Source organism: Aphelocoma coerulescens, chromosome 3, assembly GCF_041296385.1.
Source record: "Aphelocoma coerulescens isolate FSJ_1873_10779 chromosome 3, UR_Acoe_1.0, whole genome shotgun sequence".
NCBI classification, from domain to species: Eukaryota; Metazoa; Chordata; class Aves; order Passeriformes; family Corvidae; genus Aphelocoma; species Aphelocoma coerulescens.
In genome coordinates, this window is record NC_091016.1 from 115,876,365 (window position 1) to 115,885,945 (window position 9,581).

The 9,581-nt window shown below is 40.0% G+C and overlaps 1 long non-coding RNA gene across 1 annotated transcript; it reads right to left on the minus strand.

The window, feature by feature from the left end:
• Positions 1-671: 671 nt before the first annotated feature.
• Positions 672-5,226, minus strand: LOC138107417 (uncharacterized). The gene is made up of 4 exons (XR_011149507.1): positions 5,146-5,226; positions 2,712-2,780; positions 2,132-2,249; positions 672-1,519 (listed from the first exon to the last, which is right to left on the minus strand). It is a non-coding gene; the product is annotated as an uncharacterized lncRNA (long non-coding RNA).
• Between the last annotated feature and the right edge of the window lie 4,355 nt (positions 5,227-9,581).

Genomic DNA, 9,581 nt, shown 5'->3' on the forward strand with positions numbered 1-9,581 from the left:
AGCAGACAGCCTTGGCCTCAATGTCCTTGATGGTAGGTGGTAGGTGATGGGTGGTAGGGACAGGGTGACACCTCCACAGTGACAGCAAAGGAGGTGCAAAAGCCACAGTGCTCCTGGCAGTGGTGTCAAGTCCTAGATGGACCTAGAAAACCCCTGTGATCTATTGAGAGGTGATAAGGATGTCTCAGCATGCTCCTTCATTGCTAATTGGAGGGGGAATTGGATTTGCCTTGAGATGGGAAAAAGAAATCTACTGAAATTCCCAAGGACTCTTTCCATTACTTCTGCAAGTTACCTAAAAAACCCAGAGTCTCTTTAATGCAAGCTGCAAGCACTGCCATTGTACATAAAGTAGCACCAGTTCTGCTACAGGAAAAGGCCTTGGCACTACATTGCTCCAGCATGCAACTTAGATGCTCTTTAACACTTCCCCAAAGTGTTTCCTATATCTCTTAAGCAAAACAGACTCTCCAATTTTGAAATGCATCTATCTACAGCGAAAGCAGTAGCAGTTTAACTGGGACATGTAAGCACATGTGTGCTTCTGTGCATGTATACGTGACTCTCTAATATTTATTTTTAAATTTTGTCTAGGAAAAAAAATTATTTCACGTCTGGATAAGGGGGAAAAATGAAAGTAATTTATTTACTGAACTTGTAAAGCTGTAGTTCCCAGGGAGAGGAGCACAGACTCTTCAGAGGCTTCCCAAATCAAATTGTTAAGCTTTTTTTAATTTTCATGCCTGCTAATTGCTCTGTGCAGCTGGTTTTATTTAAGAGGTTAGTATTTTAAAGTTGAAATGAGGACATATTGCAAACTTCACCCCACAGTTCACTGTGCTATGTACTCTGCACAGCAGCTCAGACTGTTAATCATAGGTGAGAGTTAACAAAGCCAAACTGATGCAACTGCAGGGAAACATGAGGATACAGCCAGACAGAGCAGTTTAGAGCCATAAACAAAGACACTGTCCCAGAGAAGGACATGCATATTGCAAAATGTGTTAGCTCACGGCATCCCTTTGCACTGCAGTGTGAGGAATACATGCAGAAGTCCTGTTGCAGGTAAGGAAACCCTCCAGTGCCACCAGGATCACTTGCCTGACTTATTTGCTCTGTCTGGGGGAAGATCTGGACAGGCTCTTCAGGCAAGGTCAGGGGGTCTCCACTCACGGGTCTGGTTCAGTGCTACAGGAGTGTGAGCAGGGCAGACACTGAACACATAACCCTCGACCTTCTTGAGGCTGTTCCCAGGCACTGATCCTGCCCCCAGTCCATGCACTGCACATGCAGGTGTTCCCTGCAGTACAGAGGTGTCTGAACAGGTTGGTGTCAGTGGAGAGCTGTTCTGTGCTCCCAGATGAGATGCTTAATGGTTCAAATATTATCCAAACAACTCAAATACATACACCACCTTGAGAGAAAACTAGGGGAGTGCCTTTCCAGCTTCATCTTATGCATCAGATGGCACCAAATGTCAGATATTTCAGCTTTTGTTTTCCTATGACTCCTGTAATTTCTGGTAAATACATTCAACAAACAACTCAGTCAGCAGCGGTAAAGTTCAGACACAGCTTTCCCTTCATACACTCCCTCCCTCCCACCCACTGCTTGAAATTGTGCAAATACATAAACCTATTACAAGGTTAAAACAAAAATAAACAATTTGTCCTTCATCAAGACAGTTCATATTGCACATGACCTAGGTGTGGCATAATGAGGCTGCTGCAAGGAAACCCAAATCCAAAACCATTTCACCAGTCCAGCCAGTCATGCTTGCTCAGGTTGAAGGTGGCAGTGCTGTCACCACTTCCAACAGGCTGCTTCTCCCTTGGGAAAATGTTAGATTAGGAGGACCAAGGGTGTGGAACAGCATTCCCAACTCTGTTTAGCATTGTCCAAGGAACTGGTAATATAAAAGGAATGAAAGGAATCATGTCTTCTGGTAAAATTAATCCCTTGAGGATTTGCAGTCTGTAAGCAAGGTCTGGCTGGGCTGTATAGAAAGCAAAAGCAAGTATTTATCTGGGAGAACTGAAACAGTTTGTTAAAAAAAAAGTTTCTTTCATTCTGTTTGCTTACAAATGGGGAAAAATAAAAAGAAGGAAAAAACCCCATAATCAAAGGTTACCTTGGGAATTTAGAAGAGGAAACAGATATGAATTGAAATATGCCATTTTTTTTCCAAGCCTTAAGGGACTGAGAAGTATTTCCAGTATGTAGACCCCATTCACCAAATACGTCTCCCACTGTTTTCAGGGAAAATGAAATGCAATCAAATTCTGGGTTTAAAAAAAACAACCCAAGAATAATTGAGTTAAAAATCAAAATTTCTACCTGAGGGGAAGTGTTTTGAAGGGTAGCTGTTGCTAATGAACTTGCTAGTAAATTACATTGTCAAAAAAGGTTGTTAGCAGCCACTGGGAGGTGGGTAACATATCTTTAGCATTTGGCCTGTAAAATAATTTTATATCAAAAAGGCTGATATTTTTCTCTCCTGCCCAAAGCTGCCGGGAGAAAGAAGCTCATGATTGCTGCTCCCCACGGCAAGGACATGGAATAAGGGACCCTGGAAAAGCTCTTGCTGCCCTCTCAGCAGGCAGATGAACTTTCCAATTCTGAGACATGTTACGGGACAGCCAAGGAAGAGTTGTTGCTTCTTAACCTATTCTTGTAGTAAAAATACCTTTTTGATTTAACACTATTATCACCTTCCACTGGTGGCCACTTGTCACATGTTTCTGGAGAAAAAGCTGGCTTCTGCTAATGGCTTCTGCCCTCTGGAAAAAATCAGAAAAAGATTGAAAATCAGAAAAGATTGCATCTAGACCCTCTTATAGTTTTCCCACTGTGCTGCTGGCCTTGCTGCCACCAACAATCCCAGCAGAGATGATCCTGTACCACCTGCTGTGGTGGCAGTACCACTCCAACTTCATGAAGTGATGATGTGAGAAAAAACACCGTTTTTTTGATTGTGCTGGCATGAGAGTTAGAGGTGATGTCCTAGAGGTTGGAGGGAGTTGACAGAGATAGCTGGGGTCATGTTATTACTAATTCCCCCTGGGCCATGTGCAGAACTTGGAGGGGATTTCTGCTCCACCCTTCACTTACTTTCCTTTAACACTCACAAATCTCTCATTAACCTGCCTCTGTACAGTGGCTTGCTATGGTGATTTTCCCACTCTGGATACCCACAAAGACCATTAACAAATTGTCATATCTGGGAGGCTGGCTCCAGACTCCAGTATAGGCTCAATGTGATTTATGCTTGTGACCAGTAAACGGAAAAAAGCCATCATAGGCATCACATTTTTTTTCAATAACATATTTGGGAGTGTAGTAAGTGTTAAATCAGCTGCAGGATTGCTCTCTTCCTTCAGTGAAAACTCTTCTAGTAAAACATTAATTTGAGAAATCAAAAGCAAGGGTTCAAACAGAGCCCGCTTCCTGGTTCAGACCTTGATCTATAAAGGTCCAGAATTTGTTACAAGGGAAGACCTAATTTTCTCAGTTATGCCTGGATGTTATAGTAAAGAAAATGTTAGTAGAATATTTTTAAATAAATATTGAGCATTTCCAGGAAGTGTAAGTGTTTGTTGCTAAAATGCAGTGATCTCTCTAACATACACCAGAAGATTTTCTAATCAAAATACAGTCTTGAGCAAGCAAAATACTGCTTCATTATAATATATAATTTATCTTGGTGACGATTGAAAAGACCCAACAAATCTGCTACAGAATATGACCAGCAAGGGTTAAATTCTCCTCTCAGATATATCAGTGCAAATCTGATTATAACACTACTGCTGGTAACGTCACTCCAAATTTGAGACTGATGTCTTGAAGTAAACCTGTCCCCCCTGTGATTTCAAATATCCTTTACCACTCCCTGAGGTATGCAAACTACCATCAGCAGAACACAGACATGCTTCTTTGGAATGAGAAAAAGCCTATTACGTGAAAACAATAAAACCAATATATAAGTGAGAAGGAATTTAATTGGAGAGCAGGTATATGTTCTTAGTGTTCCCCCCGATCAGCAGATATAAATCTCTTCCTGTACCTCAGACTTCATGTACTCCAAGCTTTCCTCTGAGAAGCAAGGAGAGTTTTCTATCATTATACTCATTAGTATCTGTCTTAAAAAATGTTTTCATTTTTTTAAGATGAAAAACCTAAGCCATGAGTTGTATTATGCAATTTCTGTCATAAAATCTCCATTAATAGCCTGTCTAATCAAGTACTCAGTTATTTAGTAAAAAAAGTACTTTAAGTGGTGATGACTTTATGGTTTATGCAGCTGTTTAGCAGAAAAAAAAGCATGAAGAGGATAAATATTAACATAACAAAATATGCATAATATAATATAACATAATTTAATGTAATATAGACAGAAAAGAAAGGTCTGTCCACACCTTGGTGTCAGTAATGAAAACCCACCACTGCTGTACTGCGGACAAAGGGGTTCTGCAGAAGGGTCAATGTTTCTGGGGCTTATCGGAAGAAGGCATTTTAAGCTGGCTGTAAAAGGGGACGATGTGTCAGATAAATGAACTAAGTGATTAGCTTTGTTAAAAAGCTAAGAAGAAAGAGCAAAGTCTCTCCCCTCACTCTGGTGTAAGATGCAAACTTGGCCAGTTGCTGCTTTAGAGCAACAGTAGAGCTCTTTGTCTGGCTTAGATGAGTCACACAATTATCTCAATAACAGTAAGAACCTAGCAACAGCCTCAATAAACACCCATTTATTTGATTAATCAGCCATTTTGAAACAGGTTTGGTAAACATTACCCTTTCACTTTTGGCTTACATTATTAAAAAGCTGCCCACTGAAGCTGCGCCCCATGCTATGAATAACCACGCGAAACCACCGCTGTCCTGCCCAGCTCAGGCAGGTGCGCTGAGCTTAACCTGACACTTCTTGCCCATGTCAAAGCACAGAAGGCAGGTAGGGATCAGTGTAGGATTTATCACGGGTTTTCTAACCATGGGCTCATGGTTAGAATAAAACTGCTGATGTTAATGAGCGCTATCAAAAACTGCACAAAAATCTGGTTGATCTGAGACCAAGATAGGAAGAAAGAAAAAGCAGAAACTTAAGTTTCCACAAATGTAAACATTTGCATGTGCTATTTAAGGATAACTTACAGTGTCTGGAATGTACTTCAAGTGCTGAAAAGGTTTTGAGTATTCAGAGATTGTGAGAAGTGTTGCAGCTGATTGGGATCTGGGAACAAATGGAATTTTTTGTTATCATGGAAGATATCATGATCATTTCCAAAGTAACCCTTAGTGGACTCCTGTGAAAGGGAGGCTGTGAAGGCTGGTTACAGAGTATACAAATATATATGTAAATATATCCATATATTTATATATATGGATATATGGATTAGAGGTGCACTCTTCATGGGAGTGCTGAGGTGGCAGCACTTGACTGCTTTTCCCAAGATGTCCAAACAGAGCTGTGCTTGCTTCTTGTGCAGTAATGAGGGAAGTTTTCCTCTTCAAGGAACAGGGAAACTTATTTCACATTTCACAGGTAAATGTCTTTGTTCAGCCGAACCCCTGTTCTCTTCCCCTCAGGTAAGTGCACCATCAGCCTGCATGGCTGGAATAACCTTCCCTTAACCTTTCTGGCTGAAACTATTCTCTTGACCATGGCATAATTAAGTGTAGATATCTGCTTGCATTGCTATAATAAATAATTATAAATCTACATTCTCATCCAGCATTTCTTTTCATAATGCTGCCATAATGCCATTTACATTTGGATTGTATTTCATCAATATACCAGTATTATCCCCAGTATTAAATTATCATGTAGCAGCAGAGGTTAGTCCCTTTCCTGCTGATTTTTAATGCACAAAGAAATAAACCCTTTTTATAATTGTGCTGAGAACCCAGTGTCATTAAAGCCATACAGAGCCTTCATTTAGGTATGATCTAAATCCTACCTTGCTCAGCAGAGAGAAAAGGAAGGAGAAACAGAGATCTCTCCTGCAAAACATCACCCATCTGCTGGGTGGAGGTGAAGTTCACAGGTGCCCCCTGTTCTCAGAGCTTATCTCAACCGCACATCACACCTCTTCATGTTTTTTCATGCATTTACCTTTATGCAGCATCAAGAGAGCATAATTCAACACATTTCTGTAAAAAAAATAGACATTATGCCAGAAATAATATGCAGTACACATGAGAGTTAATTAATTACATATTTTTCCAAATATTTCTCTGGGGTAATCTCAGGATTTTTGTCTCCAGAACTTAAAACCTGGCTAATGTGAAGGTTCTGTGGAGCCTGTATCCTTAGAGACTTCTGAAAACCTGTCTGGAAAAATCTTACAGGCAATCTCATCTAGCTCTGAAGCTGGCCCTGCTCTTTGCAGGGCTCAGGATAAGTATCTCCAGTGCTTGTTACCAAGTCATTTTTTCAATAATTCTCTGAAACTCTGATTCCAAAATTGACATCTGAAGACAACAGTCATGCCTCAATATACAGTGTGCTGTGTTATACCACAAAGACCCTGGAATAACTTTGATTGGTTTATTTCCCCAAAAGGGGGAAAAGCCTCTTGGAATGTGAACTGTGGCCTTTGCATCTTTATTCTTGTAAAGCTCAATGTAACACACGAGGAAGGATGAACAGTAGCATTTTATTTACCAGGTATAACTAAACAGACAACTTTATTATTTGCAGCTAACTGTACAGGAAGGACAAATATAATTATTCATCCATTATGAAGTTTCTTTTGTTTTTTATATTTTTTTGCACATAATGTTTGGCAAGTTGTAAGTAGTGTCAAATTTTTCAACCCCTTCCATACTTCCAAGGTTCTTCACCCCTCCATTCACAGAGGATTCAAGAGGTGCTACTCTAGATTGACTGCAACAGAAAGGGAGAATAAATGCAACAGCTTTGACAGATGCACACAGATAATCCAAGTGTCCTTTTTCCCTGAAGTGTGAAACCTTCTTTTCCCTGGGATGGGTGTTTCTGTGGATGCCACTACCTGAATAAACACACAGAGTACCACAGCACATGCCCGAAAATAAATGCGGTGGATATATTCTGGATGGGAGAAACCTCTGACCAAAAGTGACCCATGGTGCAGGAATCTACTTGTTTCTTTTGTTCCCTCCCAACAGAGGATGTTTGTATACAGGCAGTCATAGGGATGTCTGGAAATAAAATGACAGGGAGTGAGTATGTGAGCTGTATTCCTAAAAGCAGCCAAAGTAATTTCTTATATTTAAAAGATAAAAAAAGACAGTAAGAGGAAGCCAGAGTTCTCTTAACGGCAATTGAAAGTCTTTCCTTTCCTTGCCCACACCTCTCAGTACAGAACACAGCATATTTTAACAGCTCTCTTGTTAAAGATGGTTCTTCAATGCAGAGAGCAGGTTATGCAAGTCGGGGCAGATGTGAAGCACTGTGCAGCTCTGAGAAGTAACACTTTGGAGTTACACTTTCGTTGTGTGATTTCTTAATGAAAAAAAAACCAAAGTGAAACTTCAGAATACTGAAATAAAAGTTCTGATTTTGTTCCTCCTGAAGAAACTATAATCAAGAGTTAAAATTTAAATTAAATTCTTCCAGGAAGCTTGGAAATAAAGCATCAAAATTGCAAGGTGAGACGTTTCTAAAACACAGGAACTAGCCAAAACTTGTTATGTTCCTGAGTGATAAACACAAAGTTCAGCTGATCTTTCATGGAAAAAATATAGTAAATTTCCCTTCTGGGTTCTATTTACCCAGCCTTTTCAGGCTGCATTATCACCCACTGCAATCTATTTAACTTCCATTCATGAGTCACTCTGACACTACACTGCTTTTTAGCTCTGAAACAATACAAAAACTGAGCTCCTAGCTACAAATAAGGAAGGAATTTAGAACATAATGTTTTTTATCAATGAAACATATTGACACATGACTATACTGTTGTCAGTCGTACTTCCATTGAAGTTAAAAGGAATAAGAGCAAGCCTATATTTGATAATCATTTCACAAATGTACTGCATAATCTCTGAAGACCAAGTCCTAACAGATACTGAACACAAGTGATTCTATGGATTTGCAGCACCCTTAATAATATACCATGATAAAGCTTCCAACAAAAAATGTGTACACTAACATAATAAAACACATTTTAAAGGTAAGCATAAGTGCGTATAGTATGTGAGAATGTAATATATACTTTATTAAAAATGTTTCACCATTATTTAAAGTTAGAAATAAAGCAGTCATGTAATGCTCATTCATGTTACAGATGTAGTATTATTATAAACAATAAATACTTTATTAAAGTTGAAGCAACAAGGAAGCATAACACCTTAAACTGAGAATTAAACTGAAGCACATTTATATACTATAAGGCTGAAATGTGCATTTGGGAGTGGCAAGCTCCCATCATTGAGTTCCTACCCCAGCAGGCCAGCAGGAAAGTCTTTTTAAAAGATGTAGCTCAGATCCACAGTCCTGAGGTGTGAGACTTCTGGAGATAAACAAAACTATCCAAGAGGAGATTTGGTCTGAATTCAGAGTCTGATCTCCATGTCTGAGATGTAGTGTCACCTGTGCTCCTGCAATAGATCCCAGCCTTTCCCTGGACTCTAAAGGGCAAGCAGGCATATGCATCACAGGGCTCCTTCCCACCTGGATTCAATACAGCTCTTCTTGGTGCATGATTCTTGGGAAAATACCTGCTTGATTTCAGCAAAACTTAGCCAAGTAACCCTGGTTTCACAGAATGCTTAGGGATAGGTGAAAATGGGGGTAATTTGGCTGGTAATTGTCTGTGTCAGTAAAAAAGTGACAAATCATGAAATTGCATTGCTTTGCCAAAGGGAAAGGTTTAGGATAAAACCATGAAAATTGTGCCTGGATGCTGTGGCCATAGGAGCACCCAAGCCTATTTTTTGCACCAGGAGAATTCACTTGAGCTTCCTTCCTAGTACCCAGATGGGTCCTTGCATGCAACCTGCTGGGTACCTCCTGCAGTTCCAGGTAGGCTATTTATTTATTACTTCCTCTCCTGAACTGCTGGGAGCCTGATTATACACTGCTGATGTTTGCTTTCTCAGTTCAGGGTTTGGCTGCTCTTCCAAAAGAGGTGCTGTTTGTGAATGGTCAAAATGACTTCTGGTGTCATCTCTATATACAGCTAGAAACAATGCAATAGTAGGGTAGAGATTTCTTGATGTGAAAATGTGACAGTGAGCTTGGAAGTCCTGCCTCAATCCTGCCTCCACACATACCATGAAATGCAGTATCCTTCATATTCTGTTACACCATATGTAAAATAATGTAGTCCATACACTGTCAGAACACTATTGATGATACACCTTGCACCTTTACTCTCTGAAGTCTTAAAAAACACCACTGTGCAAACCTGTGCTAACTGAATATCACTGACCAAGTCCATCAGCAGCTGATTATCCCACTAACCCAGACAAACATCAGGTTAGCAATAAATAATAAATAATAGGCTGTTATTTGCTCTTTGACAGCAGATGTCATTTCTGAGAGGAGTTCACCCCTCGCCATGCTCAGTGTGTTAGATGAAAGGAGGAGGAGGAGATGGATG